The following is a 21,249-nucleotide window of genomic DNA, read 5'->3' on the forward strand; positions in this document are numbered from 1 at the left end:
TCTATATCATCTTTTAGAAGCTTTCGTATTGGAGCATCTGCTTGACTTAGATAAGGAATAAATTTTGCTAGGTACTGAATTAAACCTAGAAATCTTCTGATTCCATCTTTGTCTTGAGGAGCTGGCATGTCAATAATTGCCTTTATCTTTGCTGGATCTGGTTCTAAACCTTTCTCTGACAAGATATGGCCCATATAAGGTACTCTGTTTTGCCTTATCTTGCACTTGTCATAGTTCAGCTTTAGATTGTACTTCATTGCTCTTTGCATGACTTGTTTCAAAATGTGATCATGATGCTCAACATCTCTACCAGCTACTAGAATGTCGTCTATGATGACATATGCTCCTTCAATTCCTTGAAGCATTTCATCCATAATTCTTTGGTAAATTTCTGGCGCTGATTTGATACCAAAAGGTAATCGTAACCATCTATATCCTCCCAGAGGTGTGTTGAAAGTTGTGAGAAATGAAGATTCTCTTTCAAGCTTTATTTGCATAAACCCTGACTTGGCATCGAGAACTGAGAATATCTTCGAATCTGGAATATTAGTGATCACATCTTCAATAGTTTTCATCGGGTGATGTTCCCTTCTGATTGCTTTATTGAGATCTTTTGGATCAATACATATTCTAACTTTGTCATTCCTGAACGAAACAACCATGGAGCTAACCCATTCAGTAGGTTCATGTACGGCAGTAATAAATCCATCAGCTTGCATTTCTTTAAGTTTTTCTTCAACTTTATTGCGTAGAGATGCTGCTAAGCGACGTGGTGGATGAATAACTCCTTTAGCATTTTCCTGTAACTGAATCTTGTATTCTCCTGGCAGTGTTCCAGTTGTTTTCAGCATTTCAGGAAATTCTCTTTGTAACTCGTCTTCTGCCTTGGATTCTATGCTGTCTATCCGTTGTAGTAGTCCTAAACATTCTGCTGTGTCACCACTCAAAATGTTCTCTTGACTAATGTCTACTACCTCAAACCTTGCTTTCACCTCTTGGATATTATTTTTCAAAGGTAGCACTACTGCTCCTAAAGTCTTAATAACATGATTAGAGTAAGACTTGAGCGACTTTGCTGAATAAGCAAGTTTTACTTTGTCTTTGAGCTTTTCAAACTCTGACTTGACAAGAATGTTACATCTTGCACCAGTGTCGATACGAAAAATTAATGTCTTGCCATGCACGACTAGTTTTACAGTCCACTTTTCTTCGACGACATTGATGTTCTCAATATTACCCTTTCTATACTGGCTACTTGCAGTGCTAACAGGTATAATATTTTCATCACTGTGACTGTCATCTTCTACTAGATTGACGTTGCGTCTTTTTCTGCACATTTGAAACCAGTGGTTTTTCTTTTTGCAGAAATTGCATGTGATTCCTATTGCTGGACATTTTCCCTTTTCGTGGTTCTTGCCGCATTTACTACATAATTTATCTGAGTTATCTTTAGACTTCTGCTTCAGTACATTGTGTGACTGTCTCTTGATTGCTAGAACTTCTTGGCACCTAAACATTTTCACTTGGCTTTGCGACATCTCATATTGTTGTCCAATTTCAATAGCCTTGCTAAGGGTCAACTTCTGTCCCTGATCAAGTAGTCTTAATTGTACCTTTTCGTGTATGACTCCACTAATAATCAAATCAATAAGCATATCGTCTGGGTTGTCATACTCACAGTCCATAATGAGAAGCTTTAGGTCTTTAACAAAGTTATCAAAACTTTCTCCTTCTACCTGCTTTCTCTGATGTGCTCTAAATCTAGACACTCTTTTATTTTGTCTAGGCCTTATGTAGTCTTCTATTTTCTTTAATAGAAATTGCGGATCTCCCTCTTCACTATCAGTAATATTTAGAGTTTTGTAAACTTCACGGCCTTGTTGACCTATCCACATTCCCAGCCATCCGGCTTTTTGTTTACTATCGGCACCAGCTAACGGTCCTTTGAAACAAAAGCTCACCTGCTGTTGAAACCTTAGAAACTCTTGATACAGATCTTTAGCATTCCAATTCAAGATTGGTTGCTCAAAATAAAAAGAAGCCATTATTAGATTAATAAAAACCTTTGTCTGGACAGCTTTTCAAGTTTTATTCTGACACCATGTAGAATATTTGTATTACACAAATAACAAACTAGTGTTTAAGAGGGAAGACATTTTAGGAACTCCATTTATTACGTAAACACAAGCGGTGTTGCACTGACGCGCTAGTGTGCAAATGTACATATTATGTTACAGATAGTCTAAGTACGTGTAGCGAACCAGGCCCGGTCGGGCTTCCCTGGGTGAGCTTTTGTTTTGTTTTTTTCTCTCACTCGGGGGTTGGGATGGAAAAAACGCCCGGAACCCAGTCCAAAAAGTCCGTCAAGCCGTTCCACAAGGGGGCCGTCATCAGTGTCCCGTTAGCTGGAGTGGCGGTCCTTGTACGGAACAGTGGCGGTTACAGTATTAGTATAGGAATATGAGACAAGCTCCCCTCAGATAGCATTGCTCTCGGCCACTTGTAGCGAGTGGGGCCCAGGAACGGGGACGGTGCGCTGTGTAGCCTACACGTCACGGTCCGGTCTGGCCCAGTCAATCGATATGGCCGTCTACCATTGGGAGCCCTCAGACAGGACAGGGGTGAAGAGCCCTACGTCCAGGCCTGGTAGTTAGAAAAAAAGCCTTTTTAACCACCAATGGGATAATGGCGCCTACGGCGCCGACGCCCTTCTGGACAACTAGAGCGTGACCTCACGGTCGAAGGCGCCGACTAGAGTCGCCGATTTTGGGTTGTTTCGTTTACGCACGCACTACTAGTTTTTAAATAATAACTATTTATACCTTTACTAACTCTGACCTAGAAGAGCGATAGTGAACTATTTTTAGATGTTTATCTAGACTATATCTCTTCAGCATGGATTTTTAAGATTTTTTGAAAATTACTTTTTTTTGCTAGCCTTTAAAATGGAACATATTTAGGCTTATGTGTAGGCTTTAATAGAATAAGATTCTAATGTGAATATTAATGTTTATATGGATATAAATAATGATTGGGGTAAGTAATTTACTTAATTTACTAATTTAGAATTTCAATTGAATTTTTTAGAGTTTTACTAGATCTAGATCTAGATGTAGATCTAAGTGTCTAAGTTTTACTGTTTTAGGTCTCGACTACTTTAACTTTAGACTTTAGTATTGACTTAGTCACTTAGGACTAGGCTAGGTCTACTCAGGGTCTAGACTAGATCTAGATTCTAGATCTAGACTAATCTAGAGTTTCTAGAGCCATTTGTATAAATTTGTTGAATTTGTCTCATTTGACAAATTTGAGTTCAGAACGATTTTTTTTAGTAGTGAAAATGAATAAAAAAAATTGATGCTAGGCAGCTAGATTAGATTTAGATCTAGATCCAGTATTGAATATGTTAGATCTAGTGAAAGTGAAACGGGAGATTGGAAGGCAACTAGATCTAGATCTAGATCTAAATATGACATGATATTTTAATGTTTTTGAGCTCTGCAGGCCTATTTTAGTATTTATGATGATAATTAGATCTAGATCTAATAATAATATCATTCAATGATGCTGAATGTGAACCCTAGGTCTATTGTATTTTTTTCTATTATAAAATTAAAAAGAATGTTTTTGACATTTTTGTTAGGTTTTATTAGATCTAATTAGTTTTTTCCTGTGAAATTAGTCATAAAATTGATTTTTAAAAATAACTGATACATCAGAGTTATAGTTATATATCCCTTCTCTAAGCCTGTCTTCGGTGATAGATAGTTTCTGACAACTGTTTAGTGCCAGTGGTGAAAGGGTTAATATAGACTAGATCTAAAATATAATAATATATAGATTATAGATCTCTAGAGATAGATTAGATTGATTAGATCTAGATCTATAGAAATCTATACTAAACTGACTAAATGGTATAATACTATTATAATGTGTATAAGTAGATCTACTGACTAGATGACTACATTGTCTAGATCTATAACTAGTTAGTAGTGTAACTATAATTTAATACTATAATAATTTAATAAAGTATACTCTATAAGTACTATATATAATATAAAAATATAGTATAAATAATATTAATGGACCTCATTCACCAATCGTAAATAAACACATTTAGCCACGGCATTATATTGTAATATTGATAAAACAAAAAAAAAATATGTATTACGTGACAGCCACTATGGATGGCATACTTTGTATAGTAATAGAGGATATAGATAATCACGTGGCTAAATGTTGTTTGTTTACAATTAGTGAATAAGGTCCATTAACTATATTATAATTTTATTTAGTATGACCGAAAATCGTAATTTAATTCAAACACCCTATTATTTTTGTTGTATAAAATCAAACAACTTGGCTTATGAATCAAATAAAACAGCTCCAAAAAAAAGAATAAGTATTGCCGGGCTCATTAGCATAGACTAGACTTAGCCAACCCAAAAAATATTCTCTTAATCCTAGGAAGAGGTAAAGTCCTCCGGGTAACATAGGGAAAAACAAAAACCTGATGTAGACATTTGAAATTCTTTTTTCTTACATAAAAGACAGCTAAATGGAAGGAAATTGGGTCAGAATCATTGGAAATGGACATGCTAGTTTCATATTAAATATCAAAATAAAGATTTAATGACCACAAAAACAGCAAGTGTCCGAATTCATGTAAATAAATAAACTACTCTCTATATAATTATATTAGATCTATATTACATTATTAGTATATATAGATTCTAGTTTCTAGATCTATCTCTCTCTATATATATTTATATCTCTAGATTTAGTATTTGTGGATGGCTGCCTGGTCGTGCGGTTTGTGCACTGGACTGTCGTTTGAATTTATCGATGGTCATGGGTTCAAACCATGCCCACTACCATTCCCCGTCCTCCTGCGAGAGGTCTTCACGTCTGACCGAAACTATGATATCTAGATCTATATGGTGACTATGACTATGAGTAAACTAAGTGACAGTCTACTAGAGTCTAGATCTGAATCTAGATCAAGTATTACAGTTAGACTACAGTATTAGTGACAGTAAGAAAGCCAAAGTGCTGCCTGTAATCCTGTATTGTTGCATGATGTAGAATCTTAGTGCATCTAGAAATCCAGTCCATTCCTGTATGATTTATGTATATGATGATCAAGTCATGTATATTTATCACATATATGATGTCAAGATGATGAGATTTATCACTACATCTAGATCTTATTTAGCCTATTTAATACAAAATAGTTATTTTGAAAGAAATACTTAAGACATCGTAAAATATGAATAGAGCAAATATTTTTTTTGTTTTAATGTTGTCATTATTTTTCAGTCATTTTGCAGGAAACACTTTCCATCCATCCATCCCAATGGCACTACAGCCCATGGAGGGCTTTAGCTGGCTTCAACACATCCCTCCATTTAGATCTCTCCTTAGCCTTTTATCTCCGTCACTATCTGTGGGTCTTCATACAATTGATATATCTCATGGTAAGTACATGTCCTCCATCCTGTTTCATCTTGTATAGCACCATAGATTTTCCTAAGAATTTTTTGTTCCCAAGTATTTAGTATATTTTCGGTTGTCTTTGTCAGCATTCAGGTCTCACTTGCATACACTGCAGCTGGTCTTATGGTTTTGTATATTATTTTCTTGTTTTTTCATATTGTTTTGTTCTTAAGTAAATGATGGGTGCTATAAAATGCTCTGTTGCCTCCTGCTATTCTTTCCTTTATTTCTGTTTAGTAGGTCATTTTTTAAATCAATTGTACTTCCTAGATATTTGAACGCTTTGATATTTTCAAATTTGTGATTTATAATTTTAATATATGGTCCTATCTTTTTGATTGTCTCTTGTCATTGCGATGTACTTGGGTTTACTGTCATTGACCTCAAGTCCTGCTGGTCCAGATGCTTCTAGCTGTGTGAAAAAATTAGTAATGTCAGAGGTTTCTTTACCCAATAAGGCAATTCATCTGCATAAGCAAGGTATTGTAGAGGTTAGCTGTATATCATCCCTGTTGGTTGTGGAACCATATTTTCTCTCCTGAAGTATTTGAAAAGTTAGTAATATTTCCCCTCGTGTTTATGTGTTTATTTCTTATAACTCTCCAGTGTCAAATTGAAAAGCATGCAAGTAAGTGAGTCACCTTATCTTAATCCTCTTTTAATTTTAAATTCCAGTGAGTGTTCTCCTTTATCATGACTTTAATTTTTGAGTCCTTTCCAATTTTTGCATTGAAATCTCCTAGGACTATTTTGATGTCATGCTTTGGTGCTTCATCATAAATTCTTTCCAGTCCATCATAGAAGGCTTCTTTTGTGTTATCATCTGCATCTTCAGTAGGGGTATGGACATTGATGAATAATATGTTGAAGAATTTTCCTCTCAAACGTAGTGAGCAGTCTATTACTTACAGGTATAAATCCAATGACATTATCTGCCATTTTCTTTTTACAGCAAAACCTGTACCTAAGTTAATGCTTCCACCACTATAAAATATAGTATACTCCTTAGTTCTGAGAATGTCTTTCCACCTGGTTTCCTGTATGGCCTCAAGAGGTATCCTTTATTTCTTTAACACTTAAGTAAGTTGGGCTAGCGTACCTGCTCTATATAGGCTTTGCAAGTTGCATGTTGCATGTCCTTTTCCAGGCCGAGGCCGTTTTCCTTTGAGATCTGTCCAGGTTTTCCTAGGTTTTCTTGTGAGTAGAAGCTTTCATAACAGTATTTGTTTTTTATATGACAAAGTAGTTAGGGCTGCCCCTTTCAGCTCTCTGGATAGCTGCCTTTATTTTCAGGTAAGGTGCCATAGCCTTTGTGGATCCTTCCACTAATTTCTCACAATTTATTGAATTAGAATTAGAAAAAGCTGAAAGGAAAGAGAGGGATAAACTAGAAACAGATATAGGGGAATAAGAGAAAGAGATGAAAGAGCAGCTCAACGAGCTCATCAAAAAGAATTAAAAGACTTAGAACTCAAACAAAAAGAAAGTGAGGAATGGATAGAACTAGCAAAAGTAGAAGCAGCCAAAGTAAACCCTAATATATCGACCCAACAAACGTCTCCAAATTCCATAACTTTAACATCAAAGAGGAAACTCTTGAAAATTACTTGGATCAATTTGAACACATAGCTTCAACCTACACAGTGTTTAGTGAAGAAATGGCAAAAGAATAATTATTCTGTCTGGAGAATCCTCTCTCGATATTAATTGGAAAAAAAATATATTTGTTTGGTTTTGTATATTGTAATAACTCTGATTCTCTCTAACAGGCCTTCTGTAAACACTGCTCAACAGAACACATCTAACTCAAGAACTTGACAACAAGAGTTCCAAAATAATGTGGTACTTTAATAACAAACTATCTCTCTATCTCATTCTGGACTTGTGACTGCTTCACTCAAGGATTCACTGTCCCTAGACCGACTTCACAGTAGACTGACAGTTTGGTCCCCAAAAATCACATGGGACATATTTATGTGTAACATTCATACCAGTACTGTCCCTTGTACACCAACACAGTATGCTGAACTGTTTTACTGGCCTGGGTCACATTTGTCAGGTTATCACACACAGTTAACCCTATCGCATCTTTCAGAAATAACCATTTCTTCAACCAAGCCCAAACTTCTCGCTGGATGGCAGAGGATGAGCTTGGTTAAAACTTGGAACAACATCTAGATGACAGGATGGTTGCCTGGTTGCTGGTCTTAATGGTCCTGGGTTCAAACTCAGCCTGTCATGATCTCCTGCAATCCTTAGGCTTGGATAAAATACATTTAAAATTCAAATCTGAAGGAATATCAGAAACATGTAAAATACACAGTCAGCCTGATCGATTACCATATGAACAGTCAGGCATCCATCTGTATTTCTAGTATTCAATTCAATATAATATATCAAAAACTAACCCTATAGCACTATTTTTAGGCTATATTTTAGATTCTGTAGAACAGAATATATATTACACAGCACTATATCTAGGCTACAAAGCACATATTGCAAAGCACAATAATTAAACTCAAAAACATTTAATAAATGAGTTGCCTATCTCTTTAAATAAGTCTCTAGTGTCTCACATTAATGTGATCTCTAATAACACAGCAAAATCTAATCTGTTTTTTTTTAACTATCACTCAAGAGGATGCTACATATGATGTCATCTGTATTTTGTTGATGTTGCAGTTCCTTTATCACTGCATCTCTTTGTGTCAATTTTCAGATTCATTTAGTTTTATTTTGTGTACAATTGCTGATGCAGAGCTATAGCGAGTATCACAAACTTGTTTGACTATTTGCTTCAGAACAAGTTTATTAGAAGAGTCCACTTTCTTCTAGACATATTACATAAGCAACAATGTTTTCATTAGCTTTTTCACATTTGACATTAAGAACTCTAGCAATTGTTATTATTATTCATATTGTCAGATTTAGATCAATAATATGTCTAATCTGGGTCTGTCGAGTTTGTGTTGATCAGAAGATTGATTGTTTCTGTACACATAGTATTACTCTTACAGATCTTGACATATGTTGGGAAGCATGGTCCAGAGGCTAAGTACGTTTGTGTTGGCTACCTATTAAGTGGGCTCGAGGTTCGACAACCAACTTGAGCAAAGCACCTAAAGGCATCACGGAAAACCTTCTCTCAGATACCCCCTCCCCTCCACTGGTCCACAAATGAGATTGGAACATAGCGCTCTGAGCATGCTATAAGCATGAAAGTAGCGCTATATAAAAGCTATTATTATTATTATTGATTATAATATATATGTATATTCCAAAGAACAATAATAAATAAATCTCTGTGTGTGTGTGTCTATGTGCTATGTAGCCTAGACTAGATATAGTGCTGTGTAAAATGTAATATAGCTTAAATATTGTTTTTATCAGAATCTAAAATATAGCCTCTAGAAATTGTGCTGTAGAGTTAGTTTTTGACAGAGTGTGAGTTAAATTGAATAAATAATTAGTTATAATTAAGTGACCATGTATTCTCTGACCCAGTTTCTTGAGTTAATAGCTTGCCTTATTTTCTTTGTCAGTAATAAACATAAATATACATAGGTTTACATGAGTTAACTTAAGTTTTCTTTTTGATTTCCTTCCTTCAAGTATCTGCACTATTCAACACATTCAGAGAGGAAGCAGCTGCTCAAACTTCAAAATTTTTGAGTCTTTCAATTTTGCTGTTGTCACGTTCTCCACTGTTGGCTATGGAGATGTTTCCTCTGACATTTGGCTGGGCCGACTCTTAATGATTCTAACCATTGCCCTGGCATTTGTTTTTATACCTAGCCAGGTAATCATACTCAAGTCTCATAATCTAGTCTAAGTATTTTTAGGATTAGAAATCTAGCTAAGTATTTTTACAGTTATTTCATAATTTTGCTGTGTAATTTTATAGTTCCCCTTTCAGACCTTGTGATCTATAAGGAAGATCATGTAAATGTCATCTGTTTCTGTAGCCCATCGTTAATGAGGGTAATATGTGGCCAGCATAATGACCTACCGATTTTACTTTTCCACAACTAATGTCAGGTACCCATTAGAACTGGATGGAATCATAGGTGCCTTATGATCCCAAAATAAAAATCCCAGTCTTCACCAGGATTTGAACCCAAAACCTCCCCTGGTTCAGAAGCCACTCAGTCACCATGTCTCAATGTAATGTTATATAGTTAGGCATTATCAAATAAATAATCTTAATGTGTTTCATAATCTTATTATTCAATCGTATACATATTTCATTATGAAGCTAAGTTAATAATATTTTGTAATGTCTCTAAGTTATACATTGTTCTTTAACTATACACAAATAATCTAGACAGGTACACATGGACATGTATTTGACTTGGCCATTTGACATTATAAATATTTATTTTCATCAGTATTTAAAACTAATATTTGCCTTTAGATGTGAGATCTAGAGGCTAAGTACGCTTGAGATTGGCTTGAATACCTATCAAAGCAGCACGGAAAACCTTCTCCCAGATAACTAACCCCTACTGGTCCACAAATGAGATTGAGCCAAAGCGCTCTGAGCATGCTATAAGCATGAAAGTTGCACTATATAAAAGCAATAAATAAATTAATTATTTAGTTGAAAAATTTGATTTTAGTTATCAAAAAAAGTGTTTCTTTTTAAGTTTTTTTTTATGTTCCTTGAAAAATGAAGTTTATGTAGTAATCCAAACCTCCTCTAGGGTGGTGGGGATCCCAGAGTGCATAACATATGACCAGAGAACCATGAAATAAAAATTAGTTACAAACATACCTGGGAGCATGGGTGCTGAGTCGTAAAATGCTTGGCTTCCAAACTGAGGGATCTTGAGTTCAAATACAGGTGAAGACTGTGTTTTGAACTTCTGGAATCAAGGATGCCTTAGAGTCCACTAAACTCTAATGCCTACCTCATATGGGTTGCCTGAATCAGCAAGGGAAACCAATGACTTAGCAGAGTAATTCACTGATTGACTTGCACGACTAGATTGACATAAGAATTGCAAAGTAATTATCTTGTCTTTTGATGGAACATATATATATATATAAGCCCTTCGAAGTATCAAACGGGGTAAAACAAGGCTGTGTCCTATCACCTATTTTGTTCAGTATCATGTTCTCCGCTATGCTGACAGATGCATTCACAAATAGAGAAAACAACGGGATAAATATATCATACAGATTTGATGGTGGCCTATTCAACCCGAGGCGGCTTAAAGCAAAATCAAAAACAAATGCAGCAGTAATCAGAGACTTGCTATTTGCTGACGACTGTGCCCTAAATGCCTGCTCTGAAAACGATCTGCAGAGCATCGTCAGTGACTTCTCAAGAGCATGCTCAGACTTCGGCCTTACCATCAATACGAACAAGACTGAAGTCTTATATCTACCTGCTCCTGGGAAAGCCTACTTGGATCCAAGCATCACTATAAATGGACAGGATATAAACGCAGTGGACAAATTCACATATCTTGGCAGCACACTCTCCAGGAATGGAAAAATCGATAGTGAAATCGATCTGCGTATCGCCAAGGCCAGTGCATCCTATGGCAGACTGTCTAATAAAACTGTCTGGAACAGACATGGCTTCACCACAAACACAAAGCTAGGGGTCTATAGAGCTGTCATCCTCCCTACATTGCTCTATGCCTCAGAAACATGGACAGTGTACAGTAAACATGCAAAGAAACTGAACCACTTCCACATGACATGTCAGAAAAATACTAAATGTCAAATTGCAAGACAAAATACCAGATACAGAAGTTCTTCTAAGAGTGTGTCTGCAAAGCATCCACACAATCCTGATGCAGTCCCAGCTGCGATGGGCAGGTCACATCTACAGAATGGAAGACCACCGCATCCCTAAACGACTCTTGAATGGCCAACTAAGCAAAGGAAAGCGCTTGCAAGGTAGTCAAAGAAAGCGCTTCAGGGACACCCTCAAAGCTTCTCTGAAGGCGTTCAGCATAGACCCAGGCACCTGGGAGACAGAGGCACGTGACAGAGCATCATGGCGTCGCGCTGTGAAAACTGGCGCACAGGTTGCTAAGAAAAAAAGAACAACGCTGGCAGAAGAAAAACGCCAGAAAAGAAAAGCAAGGCAAACGACACTAGCTCCAACTGGAATAACCTGCCCAGTGTGCGTCCGAATATTCCGGGCTCACATAGGTCTCACCAGCCACATGAGGAGGCATAAAACCCCAGTGCAAAGCCCTCAGCCCCTGGATGACAAAGTGGTCATCATCGAATCACGATGGACGAACTATATGTTATTTATATATAAAATATGAGTGTTTCTCCAGTACTGTTGACAAAAACTTTAGGCCAAAAATTAAAGTGGAAGGTTTTGGTTTTATTTTAAGTGTATTCACTTCTTTACTCATTGTACTTTAAGAATTTATCAATAAAAAATGAATAGGAATACATACATTTCCTCAGCAGTGCTGGCAAAAGGGGGTATCCACCTAATTCTAATGGGTACCTGAAATAAGTTGGTCATTTTGCTGGCCACATGACACCCTTGTTAACCATTACCACATAAACAGAAGAGCTTTATATCATCTCTCATAGATTGCAAGTACCTATCTCCTAAACTTCACTTTTGAGATCTGAGTTTAAAGCAATAAGAAACAGTTGTAATAAATATAGTTTGTTAAGATGTTGACCATTTGTCTATATTTCAAAAGAAATTGGACTGAAAACTTGATTAGTTGTAAAGAAAAAATTTAACCCAAGAAACTTAAAAATGTTCAATTCAGCTATCAGAATGCTTAACCTTATATACCTTTTTTTTTTTCAAGAATAGAGATGTAATTCTGCTGTGTCCCCGTGAGTTGGAAACCAGAAAGCAAGTCTTCTAATAGAGGTCTGATAGAGTCATGTACATCAAGGGATCAGCACTAAAAGATGTGGACCTGATGTGGTGTCAAGCTGATGAAGCTTTTGCTTGCTTCTTTTGGCTGTTCGTTTAACACAAGACAAAGTACAGACTGTAAGATTTTTTTCCATTTTATGTTAGATTTTTGTTTTAAATTTCTTTTTAAGATTGACTTCATGTTTCTTCACTCAACCTCATGTAAGTACAACTGTCTAAAACTTTGATTCCATGAGTGGTACTCAGACATTGGTCTTTGAATGAAGCTTGCAATAATCTCCTGGTTAACTGAAAACACAGATTGCAGTCTCTCTTCGAAACTGAATGATGCATATATATATTGCATATATAAAGACTGTTTCTGGGGTTACTGGTTATTGCCCTGCTTGTTACAGTCCCTTATTGTGTTTATATAATTCACTAATTTCTCTTATAAAAATGTGGACCCTAGTGCTTCACATATGCTATATGTATGCATTGTTCATTGTTTCAGCATTTAGCGTCACGTTGAAACTGGCAACAAAAAAATAACTAAGAATTAAAGAAGCTAATTTGTTCAACCTATTACCCCACAATATTTTTCTTTCTCTCTTTCTTCCACTTCTATTGAACATGCCAAATATTAAAAAAAACAACTCTTTGGTGTTTAAAACAAGAAACACTGTTTTTATGACTGTTCTAAAGCCTGAGCTGGATTATGTACATTAAATAAAAATAAAATTCATCAAGATTTTCTAGTTTGTATGAGACTTCATTGAGTTACTGAAATTTTTTCAATTTTATGCTCCAGACTAGTGGCAAGAGCACTAAATTATTTATGTAACTACACTTGAACCACTGAGACATGATCTGACACCATTCATTTTACTTAGAAATATAATAAACACAATAGTGAATTAATAAAGGAAATTTCACAGAAGTTAATTCATCGCAGACAGAACCAATTACCACAAAATAACCAAGACTGTATGGCAGTGTAGAACAGCTAAAAAGTAAACAGCACATTTTTTTCTATGGGACAGGTTGTGGTGACTAAGTGGTAAAGCACTTGGCTTTCAAACTGAGGGGTCTCGAGTTTGAATCCGAGTGATGACTGGGTTTTTAATTTCAGGATTTTAAGGGCGCTCCTGAGTCAACAAAACTGTAATGGGTACCTGGAAATAGTTGGGGAAATGTAAAGGCCATTGGTCATTGTGCTGGCCACATGATACCCTCATTAACTGTGGGCCACAGAAACAGATGACCTATACATCATCTGACTTATAGATCACAAGGTCTAAATGAGGAAAAGTGGGCAGCTAAAGAGCTTAAAGCTCAGCAACAAAAATGTGGCTAGAAGAAGAATGAATTAAAGCTCTCAATTTATAAGGTTACATCCTGACAAGTTGATGTTATAAAGAAACAATGTTGTGATACAGAAATATAAGATCACAATATAGTTTCTCAATACATTGAGCCTCTAATAAGAAAGAAATGTAACAAGCAAAATTAAAAATAAACAAAGCTTATTAAATAGCTGCACATTTACAGTACTGTTAGTTCTATTTCACTTTTCACATTCTTCTTCTTCTAGCCAGCTTTATTGCTGCTGAGCTGTGAGCTCTTTTGCAGACTTAGCCAAGGAAAAAAAGTGTGCTGTTGGTTATGTTGGGCTGTAGTGGAAGTAGGGTCTGCCTAAGGTGGATTAGGTGGATTAGGGAGGGGCATTCAAAGAGGATATGGTTTACGGTTTCAAAGGGGTGGGCGCAGTGTCTGCAAAGGGGTAGTTGTGTGGAGTTTATTTTTTCAGGTGGTAATTTAATAGTGGTGTGTGTCCTGTTCTTAGTTGGAAGATTGTAGGTTGGTCTTTGCGGGGAGGAAGTTAATACTGTCCAGTTTGTTAGGCGTAGTCATTTCTCTGTACATGGCTCTGCCTGTGTTTCCTGATGCCCATTGGTTGAGCCACTCCTCTTTGTGATTGTTGACTAACATTGACCTTAGGGTGAGGTAGATAACAGGTCTATCTGGTTGTTCCATAGATGAACCTGCCTTTGATAGCTTATCTGCCTTTTCATTTCCCATGATGCCAATGTGTCCAGGGATCCACTGTAGTGTGATATTGATATTTAATTTTGATATCATCTGGTGGATTATCACAATGAGTGTTGTCAACTCTCTTGGGCTGTTTAAGGTGCTGCTGTTAAGTGCTTGCAGAGTAGATTGGGAGTCTGTAAAGACAACAATATCTGATGGTGGTTGCACTCCTTCATATAATTTGTTTTCCACTGTCTGAAGTGCTATGGTAATTGCCTCAATTTTGGCTTGGAAGTTTGAGCAGTAATCGCCACAGGGTGCGCTTATCTCAAAGTGTTTATTTTTAGGGAAGACCAGGAAGGCACCAAGACCAGCATTGATGGTAGCTTTGAAAGCCGATCCGTCTGTATAAATATGGAAAGCTGTTTTTTGATAGCTTTTGATTGTTTCAAGCGTGCCTACTTTGAGCTCCAGTGGATTTGATTCTTTTGTTAAGGTGTTATTTAGTAAATGTGTTTTGATGGTTGGTTGTTTGTAGTTTAGTCCGGGTGTAATGTTTGAAAACCTGGTAATTTTTTCTCTGTTATTGGGTAGGTGGTGTTTTAGGGCTAGTTCGTCAGTAAGTTGGATCAGAGTCCTTTGCTTTTTTTTGGTTGTTTTTCCTATATTTCCTCCAACCTTCTGTATCTCTCAATAGCTTCTAATGCTGCTCTGTTGCGCTTTAATATTCAATATTGGTTCAATATTGGAGTCTATTTCACAGGCTGCTGTGGGAGTAGTTCTCATACCTCCACTAATTAGCCGCAAGGCTTGGTTTTGGATTGTATCTAATGATGATTGATAGGTTTTGTTGGCAGCTACTTGTATGGAGAGACCCTTATCCATTACAGATCTGACATATCCAGTGTATAACTGTCTTAAGTTTTTCTTTTCAGCTCCCCAGGATGTTCCTGCTAGGTGTTTTATTATGTTTAATCTTTGTGATGCCTTTTCTTTTAAATCTGACATAAAGTGTTTTAGAGACAGTCTTTGGTCTAGTTTTACACCAAGATATGTTGGATTTTCTTCTTTATTTATTAGCTGAGAGTCTATTTTTAGGATGTAGTTTCTTTTTGCGGTTTTGTTGCTGTGGCTAAAGATTGAATAAATTGACTTTTCTTTGTTTATTTCCATTTTCCATAATTTTGAATATGTGGAGATAGTTGTGAGGGCTTTATTTAGTTTGGATCTAGTCAGCACTAGATATTTCTCTGTAGTCCAAATTAAAAGGTCAGAAAGAGAGTGCAGCTAAGGGCTGAACCTTGTGGTAGTCCTTCTTCCAAACTTTTTTTACTAGAGATAACACCTTCGAATCTGGTTTGGATGGTTCTGTTTTTTAAGAATGCCCTGATCCAGCTGTACATTTTTCCATGGATGCCCATTTTTTTCATCTTTAAAAATAGACCTTTTCTCTACACTCTATCATAGGCTTGCTGCAAATCTATAAATACTGCTGTAGTGTGCTTGTTTTCATGAAACCCTTCTACTGTGTCCTGGATAAAACGAAAGAGGTGGTCTTCTGTTCTACTTGCTTTCCTGAAGCCAGCTTGTGCATTGTGGAGTGAGCAAGTACTTTCTAGCCACCAATAAAGTCGGTTATTGATAATTTTTTCTGCCATTTTGCCAATGTTGGATGTTAGAGATATTGGTCTATAACTTTTTGAGTCTCCAGGTGGTTTATTTTTCTTTAAAATGGGTATTATGTTTGCAGTTCTCCATTCCTGTGGTATGTCTCCAGTTTTCCATGTATGGTTGATAAAGTTAAGTATACAGTTTTGGGCCTGTGGTCCTAGTCCCCGAATCATTTCATTTGTTATTTTATCGGGTCCAGGGGATTTTCTTGACTTGAGGCTTTTTAGGGCAGTATTGAGCTCATGTAGAGTGAAGGGAGTGTCAAAGATCTGACAGTTGACTGTTGGAGCTTTTTCTTCTTTCTTTAAGATATTACTGAAGGCCTGGTCCAGTTGTTTTCTTGGCTTTGACTTGTTAATGCTGGCAAAATATTTATTGAAGGTTTCAGCCTTTTTAAGGTTTTCTGTTATTATGTCGTCAGTGCCTTTTATAGGTTGGGGGTTTGTTATTTGTTTCTTTCCTGCTAACCGGTGCAGAAGGGTCCAGGCCTTTTGACCATCCTTGTTTAGATCTAGTTGTTCGCATGTTGTGATCCACTTTTTCTTTTTTTCTGTTTTAATTTTGTATCTTATAAGCCCTGTTAATTTGTTGTAGGTTGTCTTGTTCTCTCTAGTAGGTTTTTTTTCTATAGTCTTCCTGGCCATGTTTCTTTCTTTTACTAATTTATCTAATTCAGGTGTCCAAAAAGGTTTGTATTTCTTAACTTGGCCTCGAGGGATGTGTTTTTTTGCTGCTTGTAAGATGTTGGAGACTATAGTTGTGTAGGTTGATTTGACGTCTGTGTCAATTATGCTTGATAGTCTTGTGTCTGTTTCTTGTGAAAAAGCTGCCCAGTTAGCTTTTTTATAGTTCCATCTAGTTGTTTTGTTGGATTGGTATCTTAGCTATCTACCTGGCGTTCCAATATTGAGGAGTATAGGCCTGTGGTCACTACCTATGTCTTCAAGTACTTTTATTTTAGAAGAGTCGGTAATGTCTGTAGAGATAAAAGTTAGGTCAGGTCTGCTAGTTGTGTTGTGTGCTCTGTGGAGGAAAGTTGGAGGTGAAGTTTTGTTTTGCAGAAGTTGTAGGTTAGAGGCATTTGTTACATCCTATATTTCTTTGCCACGCTTGTTGTAGTGTGGATAGCCTAGGGAAGGTGTGTGTGCATTGACGTCGCCAGCTATTATTGTCCTTGTGTAGTGTGGTAGTTGTATGTTTATTTCTGCTGTTGATGATGGTGGGCAATAGTAGTTTTTGATGGTGTACTTTGTTCCTCCTCTCCATAGAAGTATTTCCTGCATGTCGATATCTGTAGTGTTCTGTATTTGTTTTACTGTGGCTTGTGTGTCGTTTCTTATGAGGGTCATAATTCCCTGGCATTTGGTGCAAAGGCATCTGTACTGTGTGTAGCCTGTGATGTTTATTTTTTTCTTGGGCAGTAGTGTTTCTTGCAATAGCGCTATGTGTATATCATGCTTCTTGAGTATGTGTTGGAGTTCTGTTGTCTTGTTTTGTAGGCCTAAGATGTTGAGTTGCAAAAGGTTTAGGTGTTTGCTGCTGGTCTGTTTTTTATTTCCAGTAGCTGACTTATCACAGGCACACGCTAGTCATCAACATTTAGTTTGTTCTATTCTGCTAGACATAGACCACTGTCTTTTAGGTCTTGTTGCTTAGTTTAGCTTGAATTTTCCATTGTCCTCACTCTATGTTTCTCTTGTTTTTTCCTTCTGTCCCTCTTTCTTTCACTATTCTTGTCTAGGTCAGTTTATTGTTCTCATTCTAAGTATGCAAGTAACATAAAAAAAAGTTTAAAAAGACAATTCCTCCTTTATGAAGCTGACAACTTTTTGTAAGAATGATTACTTTGCTCGTAACTCTTAATAACTAATTCTTCTTCTTCTTCTTCATCGTTCTCAATGTTATGTTGGAGTGTTCATATGACTAGACCAATACATGAGATGAACTGCGCAGTGGTTTCCAAATCAGGGAGCTCTCCATATAGTTTTCTTTCTATTGGGGTGATTTGGGGCCAATGTCTTATATGGGCCTCTTAGTAAAGAGAGCAGTTTTGGAGGACGTGGTCGGCATTCTCTGGTGATACTCCACATGGGCAGATTTCACTGGCTCCAATTTTGAGCTTCCGGTGCATGTGTTGTCGCATTCTGTTGTGTCCGGTCCTGAGAAAGATTAGACGTTGGTCTTGTCGGGATAGCTTATAGTAAGCTTCATCTTTCTTGTGATTTGGATGAGAGCTCGTCCATTTCTCATTTATTTTGTTTACAATTAATTTCTTCATTTCTTCTGGATAAAGTGCAGAGTTTATTTGAGAGTTAGTTCTCCCACTCTTGGCGAGTGTGTCAGCCTTCTCATTTCCTTCTAGTTGTATATGGGCTGGTATCCATTGAATAACAGTTTTTTTGCTGTTGTTGTTGAGCTTTGTAAGTGCTGTTCTGAGGTTTTTAATATAAGAGGAATCAGAGTTTTGCAAGCTTTGGAGGGTTGTTTTTGCATCGGTTAGCAAGACAATCTGACTGTGAGGGGAACTTGGATGATTTGCTAGCATGGTAGCAGCTAGTGCTTCCCTTTCTGCTCTGTGACTGTCAGAGAGCTTTCCAGTTGCAATGGAATTTTCTAGTTTTCCTCCATCTGGCCATTCGATAAGTATTCCAGCTCCTCCATTTGTGGTGGCTTTATGGGATGAGCCATCCGTGTAAACTCTGATCCACTGATTGCTAGGGTAATTGGTATGTAGAAAACAGTTCTTTATTTCCTCTGTTGGTCTGTAATCAGATTTTCTTTTTATATTTTCAATATGGTCCCTTATAGTAGGAAGAGGGCTTTCGTCCCAGGGTGAAGATTCGTTATAGTGTATCGAGGATTCCAGAGTTATTTTTTCAAGTTGGTGTTTCTTTTTTAGGTTTAGAGATTCCTGTATGAAATTGTTCCTTTTGAGACGTTTTTTTGTGCCAGTTTTATGTATTTTTGTTCTGAGTGGGTGCCTCTCCAAGGTTTCCAATTTAGTGAATTGGGAAAGGATTTTTATTTCTCTTCTTTCATCCAGAGAGATCAGGGCAGCGGTTTCCTCCATAGCTCTTATGGGTGTTGTTTTGATTGCTCCTGTCATTATCCTTTGACCAATATTTTGAACCTTGTCTATTTTTCTTAGGTTGGTTTGGGCTGCTGAGCCCCATGCTGTGGCACCATATTCTAGTACGTCTTACATAACTGGTATAAGTCTTTTTCAGGATGTAGTGATTAGCTCCCCAATCTGTGCCAGCTAATTTTTTCAAGAGGGATAGTCTCCGGATGCCTTTACTCTGTGTTTTATCTATTTGGTTTTTCCAGGTTAGTCTCGGGTCATAGGTGACTGCAAGATATGTAGGGCTGTCATTTTTTTCTAAAGCTTCCTTATCTAATGTTAATTTTATTGTTTGTTGTTTTGTTGACAGTGAGAATATGGTATATGTTGTCTTTTTTGTGTTAATGGACATGCCCCAGTCTTTGGACCAATTATTGAGTTTATCGAGAGCATCCTGTAATCGAAATTTCGATGTTCCTACATATTCTTCTGTGCTAATTAAGGCAAGGTCATCTGCATACATGCTGCTTTTAACTTTTCTTGGTAGGTTTTGATTTAGATCGTTTATGAATATTAGGAACAGTGTTGGGGATAGGACTCCTCCTTGGGGGATGCCATTTTTTATACCCACTGTGTGGCTTCTTTGTCCTTGCATGCAAACTAAGACTTTTCTATTATTTAGATATTCCTTTATCCAGTTGTACATTCTGTGGGATATGTGATGCTGGATTAGCTTGAGCAAGAGACCTTGTTCCCAGACTTTGTCAAATGCTTTTTCTAAGTCAACCCACACAATTGTTGTTGGTTTCTTTTCTTGAAAGCCGTCTTCTATTTCTTGTGTGATGAAGGCGATTTGATCTTCTGTTGATCTGCCTTTTCTAAAGCCAGCCTGGGCTTCAGTGAGTAGGTTATTTGACTCAAGGATGTCAGCCTTCTATTTATCACTCTTTCCATCAGTTTGCAAGTACAGCTAGTGAGGCTGATGGGACAGTAGCTATCCAGTTTATTTCTTGGTTTGCCGTGCTTTATTATAGGGATCATAATGGCTTTTTTCCAGATGTTTGGAATTCTGCCAGATTTCCAGCTAGCATTGAATATTTGTAGCAGTTTTCTTTTGGCTTGAGGACCCAAGTTAAGAAGCATGTCATTAGATATTTTGTCTGGGCTCGGGGCTTGTTTTGGTTTGAGGACTTTTAGGGATTCATCTAGTTCCTTCATTTTAAGATTAGTGGTCATTCCCAAGGAGTAAGCTGGATTGTTTTCTTTAATTTTATCTTGTATTTCTGAGCTTACATATTTATTTCTACTTTCATTAATTTGTATTTGTCCTACGCTTTGGAAAAACTTAATGAATTCATTTGCTGCTTCTTGGCCTTTCAGGGGTTTGTTGTCCTTTTCTTTTACTATAGGAGTTGTTCTGTTTTCTTCCTGGTTGAGACATTTGGCTATACACCAGAGTTTGTGGCCGTCTCTATCTACGTTTAGTTGTTCTGTTTTTTCATGCCAACTTTTCCTCATGGCGGAAAGGTAATTTTTCCTGAAAACTGCGTTAGCTGCTTTTAGATTTATGTTATTTTCTATACAAGGGTTATTTTCTACTGTGTTTCTGGCTTCAATAGTGGCAGTGTGGAGTTGTTGAAGGTGATCAGACCACTTGGGGATATAATCTTTTCTTGCTCCTCTGGGAATTGATTCCTTAGCTGCTAGGAGGATTGCTTTGGAGAAAGCTAAGAATGACTTATTAACCTGATTTGATTTACAGTTTATTGAAGTTGTGTATAGGTCTGTGAGCTTTGAGAATAGGTGCCAGTTGGCTTTTTTGTAGTTCCATCTGGGGATGGTGGAATTTTCTGATATTTTGAAGAAGGTATCGATACTGATCAATATGGGTCTGTGGTCACTGGTGGCTAGCTGGTCTGCAACTTCTCTTGTGCACTTTTTGGATAAGTTGTCAGTTGCAAAGGCTAGATCTGGAGTGGTTGATGTTAGCCAGGCTCTTGAGAAAAAGGTTGGTTTATCCTCAGGTTTATTAAGCAAGATAAGTCTGTTCTCTGCTTGCCATTCTTCAATTTCTTCTCCCCTGGCATTTAGGTCTGGGTATCCCCAGCTCTGAGAGTGACTATTCATATCTCCT

General features: G+C 37.0%; 1 protein-coding gene across 1 annotated transcript in view; it reads left to right on the forward strand.

Annotated features, from left to right (window-relative positions):
- Positions 1-2,863: 2,863 nt before the first annotated feature.
- LOC129926757 (peptidyl-glycine alpha-amidating monooxygenase B-like) overlaps positions 2,864-21,249 on the forward strand; it is a 73,627-nt gene continuing 55,241 nt past the window's right edge. The window contains exon 1 of the mRNA XM_056032590.1: positions 2,864-3,036. The gene's annotated coding sequence lies outside the window, so the exon portion shown is untranslated. The remainder of the gene's footprint in view (positions 3,037-21,249) is intronic.

This window comes from Biomphalaria glabrata, chromosome 6 (genome assembly GCF_947242115.1).
Source record: "Biomphalaria glabrata chromosome 6, xgBioGlab47.1, whole genome shotgun sequence".
NCBI classification, from domain to species: domain Eukaryota; kingdom Metazoa; phylum Mollusca; class Gastropoda; family Planorbidae; genus Biomphalaria; species Biomphalaria glabrata.